General features: G+C 50.0%; 1 protein-coding gene across 5 annotated transcripts in view; it reads left to right on the forward strand.

The window, feature by feature from the left end:
* The window catches only part of CCT6B (chaperonin containing TCP1 subunit 6B), a 277630-nt gene that overhangs the window by 195701 nt on the left and 65501 nt on the right, over positions 1–16428 (forward strand). Inside the window, exon 19 of one of the 5 annotated variants that reach the window (XM_084985140.1) lies at positions 10107–11128. The exons of the other annotated variants lie outside the window; for them this stretch is intronic. The gene's annotated coding sequence lies outside the window, so the exon portion shown is untranslated. Of the gene's footprint in view, positions 1–10106; positions 11129–16428 lie in introns of those variants that run through there. 5 annotated transcript variants of the gene reach the window in all.

The raw sequence follows: 16428 nt of genomic DNA on the forward strand, positions 1-16428 counted from the left end.
TAGAACTAGACATACAAAGTGTTAACAAAAGAAAACTATAGACAAATTTTCTTCATGAATATAGATACAAATTTCTTAACATAATATTAGCAAATCAATTCCAGCAATACACAGTGTTAAGAATATTACACTATGACTAAGTGGAATTTATTACAGAAATGCCAAGCTGGTTAAATATTTTAAAATTGTTCAGTGTCAGCCACCACATAAATAGTTTAAAGAAGAAAAATCGCATGCTAATATCAACTAGTGCAAAAAACACACATTTAACAAAATTGAATACTGATTTATGATGCAAACTCTCAGGAAAACTAGGAATATAAAGGAACTTCTTCAACCCAATGGAACATATCTATAAAAAAAACCTATGACTAACATTATACTTGATGGTGAAAATCGAATGTTTTTGCCCTAAGATCAGCAACAAGTCAAGTGTGTCCATGCATCACTGGAAGTTCTAGCCAATGCAATCAGAGAAGAAAAAGAAATAAAAAGCGTATAGATGAAAAAGTAATAAAGAGAACTGTCCCTATTCATGGACCAAATATTTTTTCAATGTGTAAAATTCGAAGGAATCTATAAAAATAAGAACTCATACAACTAAAGTGCAGATTAGCAAGGTTGCAGGATACAAAATGGACACAGGGGAAAAAAATCAAATAATTAGACACCCAAATTTAAAAACAATGTCATTTATAATAGTAGCTTCAAAATGTGAAATACTTATGTATAAATTTAACAAGATATGTAGAGGTTTAGTGTGCTGAAAACTACAAAATGCTGATGAAAGAAATCAAAGACCTAAATAAATTGAGAGAAATATAATGTGGATGTATTGGAAGATCCAAAATAAGAAGCCAACTTTCTTCAAATGTATCTTTCCAAAAATTTAAGGCAATGCCAATGAAAATCCAGCAGAATTTTTTGCAGATATAGATGAGCTGATTCTAAAATTTATAGAGAAAAGCAAAAGAAGTAAAATAGCCCAAGCAAAATTAGAGTAATAAAGTTAGAGGACTTGCAGTACCCAATTTTAAGACTTATTAGAAGACTTATAAAGTAATAAAGGCAGAATGGTAATGGCAAGAAGAAAGACACATATGCCAAGAAACAAAACTGGGTAGCTTAATGGAACAGCATAGAAAGTCCAGAGTCAGACTTATTCAATAAGATCATTGACTTTTGACAAAGGTGCAAAAGTAATTCAATAGAGAAAGGATAGTTTTTTTCCCTCTAATAAATGGTATTGGCATAATTGGGCATTCATATGTACAAAAGTGAATCTTGCCCTAAGCTTCATACCTTATACAAAAATTCAGTCAAAATGGAACATAGATCTGAATGTAAAACATTAATCTATAAAACCTTTAGAAGAAATCATAGGAGAAAACCTTAGTGATTTTGGGTTAGGAAAGAATTCTTTAATTTGACACCAAAAGCATTATCTATAAAATAAAAATTTGATAAATCAGACTTCATCAAAATTAAAATCTCTTGCTAAATGAAAGACATTTCTGAGACAAGATAGAGACTGGGAGAAAATATTTGTAAATCACTTATCTGACAAAGGACTTGTATTATTTCTATAAATAGATCTCTATGTACATCTCAAACTCACTAATAAGAAAAAAAACAAAAACCGGGCAAAAGACATTTCATCAAAGAGAATATATAGATGGCAAGCAAGCACACAAAAATATGTTCAACCTCATTAGCTACTGAGGAAATGCAAATTAAAACCACGGTGAGATACTGTTACACACCTATTAGAATGGCTAAAATAAAAATACGCTGACAATAACAAGTGCTGGTGAAGATGGGGAGAAACTGAAACGCTCATACATTTGCTATGGGAATGCAAATGGTACAGTCACTTTAGAAAACAGTTTGGCAGTTTCTTATTAAGCGTACACATCATACAATCCAGAAATCCCACTCGTAGTGTTTGCCCTAGAGAAATGAAAACTTACGTTTACACCAAGACTTGTAGGTGAACATTTCTAGCAGCTCTATTGACAATCACCCCAAACTGGAAGCAGCTCACTTGTCCTTCCACAGGTGAGTGGATGTGATACATCCAGACAATAAGATACTCCTTGGTAATAGGAACTGTTGATACACATAACACTTTAGACAAGTCTTGAAGGTATTACGCTGAGTGAAAACAGCCAATCTCACAAGGCCACATGTTGTGTGATTCTATTTATATGACATTCTGGGAAGGGCAAAACTGGTAGTGATGGAGAACAGATTAGTAGTTGCCAAGGGATAGGAGTGGGGACAATATTTTACTATAAAGGGGCAGCACGAGGGTTTTCTGTAGCGGTGGGCATGTGAATCTATACAGGTGTTAAAATGTGAAGAACTATAATTAAACAGAAGCCAATTTTATTCTATATTAATAGCTTTTTTAAAAAAGGAAAGAGGAGTTCCTGTTGCAGCACAGTGGAAATGAATCTGACTAGTAAACCTGAGGCTGCAGGTTCGATTCCACCTCTCTAAGTGGGTCAGGGATCTGGCATTGCCGTGAGCTGTGGTGTAGGTTGCAGATGTGGCTTGGATCCCGTGTTGCTGTGGCTGTGGTGTAGACTGGCAGCTGTAACTCTGATTTGACCCCTAGCCTGGGAACCTCCATATGCCATAGGTGGGGCCCTAAAACAAACAAACAAGCAAACAAACAAACAAAAGTCTTTAAAGGGTAGCAGTACCCAGGCAGGCCAGCATGCTGGAGGCCCCAAGGGTGGAAGAAATAGAGTCGCAGAGGGATGTGAAATTACAAGTCCAGCCACCCTCCCCACTGGGGGGGTCCAGAGCCAAGCTTTGGAGGTACTAGGTTTTACTGTCATAAGGAAAACAGTTTCCTTTTTGATGACCGCTTCCCATTATCACCATCTATCTGGTCCAGCTTGGGGGCCCTGGGAAACCCAATATTATCTGATTTTACACATTAAAAATATCCATTAAAAAATCATGGACAGGGGAGTTCCTGTTGTGGCGCAGGGGAAATGAACCTGACTGGTATCCATGAGGAATGGTTCGATCCCTGGCCTTGCTCAGTGGGTGAAGGATCCAGCATTGCCGTGAGCCGTGGTGTAGGCTGAAGACATGGCTCAGCTTTGGCATTGCTGTGGCTGTGGTGTAGGCCGGCAGCTACAGCTCCAATTTGACCCCTAGCTTGGGAACCACCATATGCCGTGGGTGTGGCTCTAGAAAGCAAAACAAAAAAAGAAAAAGAAAAGAAAAATCATGGACATAGCCCCTCTATTTCAGCTTCCTCTTAGGAAACCTCCTGTGTTCCAGCCACAGTCGCCCTTGTTAGAATCCAGGGCAGCACTGTGACGCTTTCTTCCTCATCTGACCACTGTAAATCAGAAGTCCCTTAATTTATGCTGAATCTCCATTGCCGTCTTCCCTAATTCAGCCACAATCCCTACCTTCCCTGCTCTGGACCATGGTAACAGCTTCTCACTGGCCTCCCCATCACAGTCCTGCTGGCTTCCGTCCCTTCTCTGCACTGTAGCCAGGATGCTACTTCTGAATCATCACTTCCTCACCTCCCTGCTTTAAGCCACGTGGGTCCTGGGTGGAAGCATAACTTCCTTAGCCTGGCCCTGGGGGTCTCCTATTGCCTTTGCTTGGCTGATTACCATTCTTCTTTCAGTCTCATCTTAAGTATTTTTTTTTTTTGTCTTGGAAGTTTTCCTTGACCTTATGCTACCAAGGAGAGCTTAGATACCTGCAGTGTAAGTGCTTAATGTTAAGTCTTTGATGGCTGAGGCATCCATTTCACAAGCTGTCCATCCACGTTGGCTGAATGTAATGCCAGCTTATGACACAGCTGCTAGCAAACAACCAGAAAAGGAACTAAGCTGCCCCACCCAGGAAGGGCTCTCTTTCAGAAAGCCCTGGGTAACCTAGGTGATGGACCACTTGAGTGGACTGGCTTCTTCCTTCCTGTACCCTAATTCCTGTTCTTATGCTTTAAATGACCCATAAAGAGTGAACCCAGAAAACCCTAGACACACCACACTGGAACCCTAATAAAGACCGAGCTCCAGCTCTGCACTCTCCCCACCACCTCACTGCATGGCCCCCCAGTGTGCTGTGTACCTTCTGAGACCTGTGAGTAATAGTCTTCAAAGCTCCCTGATGGTTTTTACTGAAGTCAGTGTCCTGGGAGGACAATTAGAACTGCAAGGGCCGGCCCAGCCACAACACTGGCCCTGGTGGGGGAAGTGTCTGTGGGGCTCGCCATGAGTATATATTACCATGTTCCAGGTGAGGGCCTCAGGCATTCCCAGCCAAGAGCATCCCCAACCATAGGCTGGGACAGACACCATCTGGAGCTCCCCAGACCCTCCGTACCTGCCTCCTTTACCTCATTTTTAGAGGGTGTTGAGGTGGCCTATTAATGTTTGAAGATGCTTTGGAAGTGGAGTCTGGTCTGGTCTCTCATTCTTTCCACAGTACTTGCCTGTTGCAGGCACTCAGTACATGTTTGTCGACTGAACAAGTAGCTTCAGGCCTCTTTCTGTGTTAATCCTGGGAAGGGATGGATTTCACAGGTTCAGGTGAGCCTCAGGTCATCATCCATTGCATACACGCACACACACACACACCCTCCAGAATCTGCCCTTGACTGATGACTCAGAGTCTACCTGGGAGGTGGGGAGAAGTTACCCACAGCCCTTCCCACTCAAACCACCCATGGCCGGGTCAGAAGATTCTAGACTGAGTCAGAAACCTGGGGTGTGAGTGCTGACTCTCCCACTGGCTCCTGCCGTGACCTGAGATAGAGCACTGCCTCTCTGCAGACCTCAGTTTTCCATCTGTCCAACCTCCGATGGCCTGAACTGGGCGGGGACGACGGGGGACGGACTCTCAGCCTGGACAGTGGGATGACCCAGAGGGCAGGCTCTGAGTGGAAAGCTCACCCGTGGCTGACAGAGAGTGCTTATGCTCTCTCTCGAATTGCTCAGCCAAAGCTGGACAAGGCGAAGGAATGTTTGTGGGATGGCTCAGTACCCTCCCGGCCCCCCTTTTCTCTCACCCCCTCTTAATTGCAGGGTGGGCAGCTGCCATCTTCCCCCCTCCCTCAGCCGCATTTTGTTCAAACCCCTAATTTGTCAGTCAAGGAAGCAACAAAGCATTAGCAATGGGTGGAATGTGCCAGGCAAAAATGTGGCTTTCATTGAGCCTGGGGCCTGGAGATGATGGTGGCGGTGTGGTGGGGGTGGCCGAGGAGTAATCTCCCTGCCTGTGGACCTGGAGATGGAGGCGGTGCCCTTCCCCTCTCATCCTTTCCTTCCTGTCCCCAGAATGCATGGGTCAGGATGGAGGTGGCAGCCCCCCGCACAGTGGGCTAATGTTTTCCTCTGATAGTTGCCATTAATAAAACGTTGCATTAAATCGGAGCTCAGAGGGGATAATTGGAGCCATTTATTATGTCTACCGCCAGAGAGAGGGTTGGCTTATTGGCACAGAGGCTGGTGACCAGGCACTGAGGGGTGAGCTGAGACTCAATGAGGTTGGAGGCTGGACCCTGGGAAGAAGCAGAGTGGTCTAGTTTGACACCTGACCCTCCCCCATGCCCCTGGGGCTTTGGGACCTCCCTTTGGGCTAAACAGAAGCTGTGAGGCCAGGCTCTGCCACCAGGCAGGAGAGCTTGGACTCCTGGCCCCACCACTTATTACCTGGGTAAGTCCTTAACCTTTCTGAAGCTCGGTTTCCTCATCGGTAAAATGGCAACAATGCTGATAACACTTTTACAACGAGGGTCTTGACAAAGATTACCTGAGCTAGTGCATTTGAAGTGCCTGCCAGTTAAACTGGCACACAGGAAGGGCTCAGGAAATGTTATTTGTTATTTGTGTTGGTTTGGCTGGCTGAGGGGAGCATGGGGCATAAGATCTGTGCCACCCACTTCCAGGGCAAAGGGTCAAAGTTACAAAGTGGGGAAAGAATGGGCTTCATTCTCAGGCTGACCGTCTGGGTCCCTGACCACTCAGCTGCTTCCTTGACCTGGGACCATGGACAGGCCCCACAACCCCTCTGATCCTGCCGACTTCCTTCTTGCAAAGTGGGGATGCTCACAGCCACCTCATAGAGCTACTAGTTAAGGTTCAAGTGTGAGAGTGGGTGCACGGTGCTTGTCCTGTTGTCGGACTCAATATGTCCCAGGATTCCTCCTGTCTGTCTTAGAAGAAAATTGCCTCTATTGTTAAGCAAAACATGAAGTCTGTTGAGGTGTGAACAGGGCAGGATGATCACTGGGACTCAAGTGGTGAATCTGGCTCAGGCTCAGCTGGATCTATGGGGTCAAATGATTCTGCCCATAGTAAAGTGCATTCCTGGCCCCAAATCTTAACCCCTCTTTGTGTGCGTGCACTTGGTTAGGACTCTGCAGTTCCCAGGACAGAGTGATTCTCAATTCCCTTTGACTGTGGGCTGGGCCGTGTGACTTAGTTTGGCCAATGAAGTGGAGATGAAGTGACAGTGTGACCTTTCTAAGTCCGGTCTTGCAGAGACTGGATATATTTCCTTATTCTCATGCCCCTTTGCCATTATTATAAGAAGAACTAGCTAGGCTTCTGGCCCAAGCAGGATGCAAGCCATGTAAAGCAGAGCCACCCGGATACCACCGCCTGCTACAGAGTTTGGATCAGCCAAACACCCGCTGACTTGCACCCACTTAATCCCCTAAAGAATTCCACAAGGAAGGTACAGTTACCCCATTGTATGGTTGAAGAACTGAAATTCAGAGAAGTTAAATGGTGATATGGTGATATGATTAATGAGGATTTGAACCCAGGCCTCTCTGACCCCAGAACCTACATTTTGGACCACAGACCCAGAAAATTCCCTGGAGAGCTTGTCCCCAACATTGGGAGTTAGCCTCTTCCAGACTTTTTCTACTCTGTTGATGGCCCTTGAGGAAAAGGGCAGAGGGCGCCGTGCAGCTGCTTGATTAAGGTTTCCCTCATAGACAGTGTCTGGTAGCCTGTGACCCACGTAGGTATGGACCTCCCGGGCCTCTGATCGGTGTCAGGCACATCGGTGTCACTGGATAGCGGGAGGAAGAGCTCACCTTCCCCTTGGTGACCTTGACCCACCCCCACAGTCTTGGCGACACTGTCTCCTTGACCCATCAGGCCCCAGCCACTCTGGCCTTCTCTCTTCCTCCAGAAAGCCAGGCTTCGTCCCTCTTCCAAGCCTTGCCTGGGCTGTGCCCTCTGCCTGGAACCCCCCCCCCCCCCCCAGATCTCCACAGCACCAGCTCCTCCCTGTTACCAGAGCTTCGGGTCCGGGGCTGCCTTCTCGCGCCCCTCCCTGGTCAGCTGCCTAAATCACTCACGCCCCCATCACTTTATTGCCTCACAACACGGTTACTGCCAGACATCATCTTGTTTATTCACTTGTTTGCCTGTCTTCCCACTGTTCTATCCCCAGCATCTAGGACAGCGCTGGGCTCTCAGTTTTAGGGGCTCAATAAATAACAGTTGAAAGAAGAAATGGATGAAGGATGCTGTAAGGTGGGGGCAGCGGGAAGTGGGGGCGGTGCAGGACAAGGTCTTCTTTTGGGGAGCTCCCTTCCTCAACGGTGCCTTGGCGATTGATTGGCGAGGCTCTTCCCCTTCGGGGGGTGGGGAGGCTCAGCAAAGAAGCAAATGGGTGGGTGTGGACATAGCTCCTACGAAATGTGGCTCAGAAACCAGGGAGCCTCGCCAGCCCTCCCACACCAGGGAGACCCCAGCAGAAGCTGTTCATTTTGCAGGAAGCTTCTCCGAGAGGCTCTCAGGATCCCGGCCGGCTTCCCACGGCGCCTCCTGGGCTCCTGGGCTGAGCAGGGCCGGGCCGGGCTGGGCCGGGCTGGCTGATTTCCACTTTATTATGTTATGATGACTTCCCCCTCCCCGGAAAGATTAGGCCTTAATAAATAACATTTCTCTCTGATATTGTGCCATCATTAATTCTGCTTAGCTCTCCTCAGAGAAAATTTGGTGGAAACATTCTCAGTGCTGCTATTTAAAGCTAAATTAATTCGGCTGATTATTTCTGTCCAAGTAGATTTGTTCCCCGGGCGGTGGGGCCAGTGCTGAGGGGAAGTGAGGTGGGTGCTTGGGCCTCTCCCTGAGGCTTTGACCAGAGGGTCTGCTGGCCCCTGGCTCTGCAGAGTTCAAGCTTAAATCCTCCCTGGCAGGGGAGCCTGGGCCCTGATTTGGAAGGGGGCCTGAGTCTAAAGCAAGGGTGATACAGGGGGGACCTGCCAGCTCTTCTTCCATCACTCCCCTCACAAAGGTGTGCACAGGTGCTGTGTGCTAAGGGAAGTCACAAGATGATGCTGGCCGTCATTGGAAGAACGGCTACCTGGGCGAGGGTGTCCGAAACAGAGATGAGTTCAGTGTAACCCACTAGGTTTCTGGGTACCAATTCTGGGATCTATTTTAAAAAAAAATCAGGCTTCCGAACCTCCTGGGAGGGCTCTGTGCAGCCAAAGTGGGTTCTGTGGCACAGTGAGGTTGGCAAGCAGAGTCAGGCCGACAGCAGGGTCCTGAACCTCAGAGCAGGTGTCTGAGTATACCGTGCTGGTATAACGATGCCGAATTTTCTCTAATGGGCCAGGGCTGTGTCCAGCACAGCAGGTTTCTCTGTAACAAAGCAGGATTCTGTGAATTCAGATTTCTATAAAATCACGGCGGCCTCGGCACAACCAAAGCGAGGTTCTGAAGAAAAAGGCAGGATTCTGTGTAGCCAGGTGCGTTTCTGTTTAACCAATGAGGGTGCTGTGGAATAAAAGCAGACTCTGTATATCAGTATCGGAATCTGTTTTCTCAAAAAGCCAAGATCCGGGTTCTGTGAAGTTGTGTCAAGTTCTGTAGAATCAAGTGGAATTCTGCATGAGAGGGCAGGCGTCTGGGTCCGCGAACAGGGCTCTGTGCAAGTGTGGGGTTTCAGATAACAACGGTGCGGTTATGTGTTTGAGAGTCAGAAAGCAGATTTCTGTCTGGCACAGAGGGGCTCTGTGCAAAGGCTGAGCTCCAGGTACAGTGGGGTTTCTCTAACAGATCACAAGTGGCAAAGCAGCCCTGTGTGTGTGCCCCGTGCGCAGGTGGGGTCCTGGATGACAGGGCAAATGAGGCACAGCCTAGCTGCCAGGGAGGCAGGTAGCGTGATCCCTTGACGTTGTTAGCGCCCAGGGTGGGAAGCTAGTCTTGCCAGAAAGGTAGGGGACTCCTCAAATGTGTGTGTGTGTAGAGGCGGGGGGGGGGGGGTCCTAGTGTTGGACAGCCAAAAGGAATGCTGTATTTCCTCTACTCCTGCCTCAACCATGCCAAAGCCTGCCTAACCACAGGGCCTTTGCTTGTGCTGTTTTCTCGGTCCCATTTCCTACCTTCCATTTACGTGTAAGCCCTCCACATGGACGAGGTCTCCACTTAAACATCATCAACTCCCGGAGCCTCGCCCTGGCCCTCCTCCCACAGTCTCTCTGTCCGCTCAGAGGGCACCTGACTCTTCCTTCTTTGTACTTATACATTGTGTATTATGAATGCGAGTGCTCATCCACCTCCCTCCAGGTGTTTTGGTCACTCCTTGCCTAGACTTGGGCTTCAGCTCCTTGGAGCGGGAGCCCCTAAGTCTCCACCTCCAGCCCCCAAATCTTCCCCCCCACTCCAGGGCCCCAACTGAGCTCATCACCGCCCCCCACCACTGCCCCTCGAGGATGGCCACGTCTCCCCATCCCGCCCTGGAACCCGCCTCTCGCCATTCTTCTCATCTTCCCAACAAGGCCTCTTGGAGTCGTCCCACACCCTCTTTGCGGCCTCTTCGTGACCACCGCCTCTTCATCCTCCATGTCCCCACCGGTCCATTCTTACCACCACCCTCAGGTTTTACTGGGACCGCTCGCATGTGCACATCACTTTATCGTGTGCAGAAACTGTTCTCCTCATGTTTTTTTCCCTCCTCACAACCCAGCTGCAGTGGCAGCTGGGGTGACCCAGGAAAAACCGTCTTCTTTCAAATGGGATACAGCTGTGCTTGCTGAACCACAGGCCCAAGACAGCAGTGACTTGAACCAGACCAGAGTTTCTTTCTCATGTTTATAGGCTGGTCATACGTAGTTCGACTTCACACAGCGACCTCTTGTTGTTGGGGATCCTGACTAGCTGACCATTGCACCTTCCTCAGGGTGCTGCCCTCCTTAGCACAGGTGAGATGACTCCCCACATGTCCCCTGGCTCACCTTCCAGCCACTTAGAAGGGAGAAGAGAGAGCAGTGGAGCTGCAGGGCCTCCAGCCACCTTCCCCAAGAGCACAGCCAGAGGTGCACGCACCCCTTTTCACACATCAGGGGAGGGGGCCCACAAGGGAGGCTGGGAAACGCTGTTGATCCTGGGGGGCCCCGGTGCCCAGCTAAAGCCCAGATTCCATGCACCACTCAGGGAAGAGGGAAAGACAACCAGCCATCTCCACCGCACGGACGTAAAGAACCAAAATAACAGACACCAAATCCAGGCATTTACCGAGCTCTAGGAGGCCCCGCTCTCATTCAGGCCTGGCGACAAGAACCTTACAGGCAGCAGAGGTCACCTCTTTTTTACAGAGGAGGAAGCTGGGGGGAGGAGGGGTTACTGGGTGACTCTCTCAAGATCACAAAGCTTCCATGTGACAAGATGGGCTCCAGAGTGATGGCACGTGAGGAACGGCCCAAGGAAGGAAGGAAGGCCACTCTCAGTTTTCTTCACGGCTCTATTCCCGGCACTTAGAGCAGTAGGGAGTGAATTCTTAGAATGAGTGAATGTCTGTTGGCAGAAAGTTGGCCCCTCAACCCAAGAGGAGGGGCTTCCATTTTTTCTTGCCCCATGGGAATGTGCTGGCGGGGTCTCCATTTCCTCACCCATTCCTTCCCCTAGGGCATCTTTCCTTATCCTGCTGTGTGTGTGTGTGTGTGTGTGTGTGTGTGTGTGTGTGTGTGTGTGTGGTGATGGTGGTGGTGGAGGTGGTAACATTCCACAGGAAGGTCTGGTTTTCAAGAGTAAGAACTTGGCCCAAAAGAAGTGCTCACTGTGGCTCAGCGGAAATGAACCCAGTGACGATGTGGGTTTGCTCCCCGGCCCCGCTCAGTGGTTTAAGGATCTGGTGTTGCCGTGAGCTGCAGTGTAGATTGCAGATGAGGCGCCGATCTGGCGTTGCTGTGGCTGTGGTGTAGGCCAGCAGCTGCAGCTCTGATTCGATCCCTAGCCTGGGAGGTGCAGCCCTAAAAAGAGAAAAGAAGAAGAGAAAAAAAAATTGGCCAAAAAGAATTCTTGCCATGTGGTCTCCTGACCCCTTCAAACTGCCTCTGCGTCTCACTCTTCCTGGAAGACAGCCTGGGCGTTAGAGGCTGAATAATCAGAGGGAGGCTGTACCTCTCTAATCGGTTTCCTCGTGGATATAATGTTAATAGCTAACATTCATCAGCCTCTTACCATGTGCTCCGTTCTAGACGTTTTAAATGCACCACATTTACTTCTCACTCAGTCCTTTGAGTCGGGCCCTTTTGTTAGTTCTGTTTTGCAGACAAAGAAATGGAGGTACAGAGAGGTTAAATAATCTGCCCAAGATCACACAGCAAATGATGGAGCTGGGCTAAAGCCCCAAGCCCGCACCTGTAACTATGTACATTTGACAAGATCTGATTGCCGCTGTGATGTATTTTGATTCACAATGAAACAATTTTCCAGAGACGACTGAGGCTCAGACAGGCTAGGTACGCTCCCTAGCAGCCCATCTTACAGCTGGGTCTCTCCACGGCTCATGCCATCTCTAGTTGGTGGAGGCTTGCTGAATCTACCCTTGAGGTCCCCGGGCTCAGAAGGCAGGTCTCTGGCTGGTCTGTCCCTCACTTCGTTCCAGGGGAGCTTTCCCTGCTTTCTTTGCGGATCCATGCCCCTGGCAGGGCCTCCTTCCCTTCCAGCTGTTGCAGCTGTGCGTGTCGGGGGTGGGGGGTGGATGATGAGTATTGAGTGTTGGGGGGAGAAGGCTGTTTATTTACAACGTGACAATTTTGATGTATTTGCCAGGGGGAAAAACACCCCAGCACCACACAATTAAATTAAAAGACGGGTGGTTGTGGGCGAAGCTCGTCTACAGCTGACTTAGAACCAAATGGATTGGAGAAAAACGACATAAATTGCAGAGGCTCTGGTTCCTCCGCCAGGCAAATCCCCTGCCGCTCTTAGATGCAGCTCTGGCAGGGGCTGGGGGCTGCAGTGTGGCCAAGTGGGCACTCTGGCTAGGACCCTGCTTAAGATGGGGGGCAGGGGTCTTGGGGGGAACTCTACGTGTATTGGCTTTTGGGTTGTGATGGGCCTCTCTGCAGCATCATGGAACAGAAGGGCTCCGTGTTCTCAGCCAACTGCTCTGTCTCCTCCCTGCTGTCCAGGAGGGTGGCCACCTCCCTCCTCTCTTCAGCCAGTTACTCACTCGGTCCTGCGGGTTGGGTTCTAGCATCTTTGAATCCAGTCCATCCCCCACCCTCTTCCCTCTGCTCATGGGGATGCTCATACTGCATCTCATCTGAAACATGACAACAGCCTCCTACCGGGCCTCCCTGCCTCCAATTTTGCCCAGTTAGACCTACTCCACACTCTTATTCCCCGCCTGGTGCTGGTTCCAAATTACTTAGCATGTCATTCAAAGCTTTTGTATCCATCAGGCTTCCGTGTGATGATGCTGTATGACAAGGAGTAGTCCCCCAGTCTCAAAGGCTTACAACCACAGACACTTGTTTTTCTCACTCCTGGGTCTTCGGGCAGGCGAGGCAGCTCTGTTTCATGGGCTGGGTTCAGATCTGTGACACAAGGCTCCTGTTCTGGGACCAGCAGCCACCCAAAGCCTGCCCTTCCCATGCCAGGTGGCAGAAACACAGGGCTCCAAGCTGACACATGTAAGCTGTGAGTGAGATTAAAATCTCCACTCATGGCAAGTCCACTAACACTTCATTGGCCAAAGAAAATTGCGTGGCCGAGCCCAATGGGGCAGGAAAATATACTCCACCTCCTCTAACAGGTGGGCAAGCCCCACGGCAAAAGGAACAGATATGTAATTCTATTACAAGGAGGAATTGGGAAGAATGATAGGGCAATTTGCCATGTCCTTTATAACTCCGGTTCCTGAAGGACTAGTAAGTATCATCAGGATCATCTTGCCCCTATCCCAGACCCCAGAATCGGCAACTCTGGGAGTGATGCCAGCTCTAGTTTGAGAGCCCCGGCTGGATACCCAGGCTGCTTTCTTGACCCCCAAGTGCCACAGGCTACATCCCTCTGGAGCCTTTACCTTCTCTCCCTGCCAGAATGCTCCTTGCTCCCCCCACTTGGCAAATTCCTGTTGAGTTTTCAATGCTTGAGCCAAATGTCTCCTCCTCTGCCCCCCCGCCCACTGCAGGCAGAATTACCCCCTCCCTCCTCTGCATTTCCTGCAGATTCATACAGGCACACCCAGTGTGCAGGCACCAGATTGTGTGACAACTCTGTGTCTGGGACAGGGGATCCCCCGGGGGCAGGACCGTGTCTTATTGGCTGTTTCGTCCCCAGCACATTGCACATGCCTGGCACGTGGTAAGCACATCAATATGCTGGTTTGGTTGCCGATTTTTAGGGTCTGTTGCCAGGTTGAGGGGACACTTCTATTTCTGCCTTAGGAATCCAGGCTTTCCAGAATGTTTGGTGGGGAATGTGTATGGAGCGAGAATGAGTGAGAATGAGCAGGCAACCCAGGCTGGGCCCTGCTCTGGCTCTAAGTGTGAGTGGGGAAGAGGTCCTGGGTTGATCAGGGAGCAGGTGAGGAGGGCATCTGGTGCCCAGACACCTGGCAGCTGTCCATGCTTGTGGTGAACCTGATAAAGACACACCCAGGAACGCTGCAGGGCTGGGGAAGCGCTGCTTGTTTATTAGATATTGGAAAAGCTGACCTATTTGGGCGGAGCTACTTCCACCATCAGACTAGGAGCATCAGGGCTAGGTCTCCTCTATCAGGCTGGGGTTCCTGGGAAGCATGAGATGTCACTGCCCCATCAGACTAGGGGACCCCTGCTTCTCCAGTTGGGCCATTTCTTTCCCATCAAACTGAGGGCTCTGGTGCAAGGACTGGGTCCCTCCCAACAGACTCCCAAGAGGGATGGAGCGGCGGGGGGAGGGAGGTGGTGTCATTTGCAATCCTGAGATAGATGTCCTTTGGCCCAAGAAAGAGGCAAAGCATTCCTCATTCCACTTTCTATAGCTGAGATCCTTATAAAGATAGCTCTGCCTTCGACCCCACCATGTCTCCAGAGGCACTTTCTCCTCCCCTTCCGAAACACCCTGAGATTGAGCAGTCAACCCAAGGAGGAAGAGATTCCGGTGGTCACGTGAGGAGTGGGGGAGCCGGGGGTGGGGCAGATGCGGTAGGCCAAGAAGAGCCCTCCACTCTCTAATCTCTCCTTCCGGGCTGACAGGTACATTTCAAGGGAAATTGAATCTGCACATTTCAGCTTCATTTGCAGTTAACACATCTGGTTGGCAGTGGGCAGGAGGCTTTTGATGTCTGCATCTTGGTGCCCAAACCTTTTTAAACCTCTTTTCTTTGAAGCCAAGGAGACTTGTGTTTCTGCCAAGGTGTAAACAGACTTGCACATCCTCCAGTGCTTCAGTCTTTGGAGACCTGGCTCCCAGACGCCCTGGGGGCTGGGGACCCTACTTCTCATTCTTTCAGCCTACCCACCCTCATTCAGGACTTAACTATGTGAAAGTTTGGGGCAAACCATCTTCAGTAGAAGGGGATGGGGAGAAGCTTGATAGATTTCAGAACAGGCCTCACCAGGCTCATCCTTCTGAGAAGTCAGGGGAGGGGGCTGCCTCCTGCCAAGGTTTCTAGAGTGGCTTTTGCTTCCCCAGGATTTCATCAGCCCCCTCATCTCCCACCCACCTCTAGAGTCATCCTGCCAAGTGGTGGGCTTAATACGTGCAATTGATGGTTTCTCCATCTCATGGAAAGTGTGAATAAAGCCTCTTTAGAAGCGTGGCTGTTTTCATTGATCTGAACTAATCTACAGAATAACAGCGGGCTCGCTGTGCAAAGGCAGCCCATGTTGAGGAGCTTCTTTTTGGAAGAGATTTGTGCCCTGGAGCCCTCTGTAGAGAAAATTTGCAAAAGGCACAGGAAAACACCTCAGCCTCTTCTTTCCAGGCCCACTGCCTGTGCCCCCAGCCCCCCCCCCCATGTCACCTCACCCCTTTTCCTACTCCTGTTGAGCCTCTGGAGGGAGAAGTTCCATTTTTGGCTCTGACCTGTGGAGAGGTGGGCTGGTAGGGGTGGGCGGCAGCTGCTTTCATTCCTCTGACTGGAGCACTGGCGGCTCGCCGGCCTGGCCTATGGACGCTGGGATTCAAGGTGCTCTTCTGAGGGCTGGATGGCTTTCAGAACTTCAGCAGGGTCTAGGGCTAGGGCTTCTCTACACACTGCCCCCAAGATCACACATCTCCATGAAGAGTAGGGGGTGCAGCTCCAAGAGGCTCCAACCCAGCTTGGTGCTCCAGGGGCTGGGGGTGGGGGTGGAGTCTCAGCCTAGTGAAAGGGTTCTGGGGGATCTGAGGATGGAGGGAAGCAGCATTGCTATGGAAACGGGACCCTTGTATGTGATTGGAGACTCACTGTGGGCATGGGGGAGGCCCCATGACAGTGGGGGAAGGCACAGCTCTTTATGGGGAGGGCGTCTTTGACCATACCACGGTGTCATAAACAGGAACAACTGGAGACCTTGGCCTCAGAGCAGTGGAGTAGGAATTGTTCCTCTTCTTCATTGTTTATGGAGAAGGGCAAACAGAAGAAGGGGCTACCTGGCTCTTCTGGGATCTGAGCCATAGATGAGAGTGACCTAGGGTGTCTTGGATTTGAACTCTATGTTGTTAGAGCTTCAAGAGTCCCCAATCAAGCACCTTTGACCCATGCACAGCATGGTGGTGGTAGAGCCAGGTCTAGAACTTGGGTCTCTTTTCTCCTAGCCTAGTGTCTTAAGCCCTTCCCCTTATAGGTTGAACTTGAGAAAGAACTTCCTGCCTCTGTGAGTTGACACAAACGCAGAGGACTCTCCAAGTTGGCCGAGAGAGCTCTCCAGTAGCTCACCCACCAAGGGGGTGGCCTGAGAGTTCCCACTGTGCCTGAGGGAGACTGAGCCCACTGAGTCTCAGAGGAGGCTTGCAGTGACTTGGAGGCGTGGCCCGTGGACAGCAGGCCTCAGTGTAGAACCATGGTCGCTGCAGGAGGGGGCACCTGGCACCGGCCCCCTGCTTAAGAATAGACATAGAGTCATTATCCAGCAAATCATCGTCATCATCCTGGAAGACGTGCGGTTCCCTCCGGTGCCTTCAATCACCACCCCTGAATGGGAGCGGAAGCTTGAAGCAGGCA

Source organism: Sus scrofa, chromosome 12 (genome assembly GCF_054392235.1).
Source record: "Sus scrofa isolate SSC_HxYL_T2T_F1_AM1 chromosome 12, Sscrofa_HxYL_maternal_Yorkshire_Landrace_v2.0, whole genome shotgun sequence".
Classification (NCBI taxonomy): Eukaryota; Metazoa; Chordata; class Mammalia; order Artiodactyla; family Suidae; genus Sus; species Sus scrofa.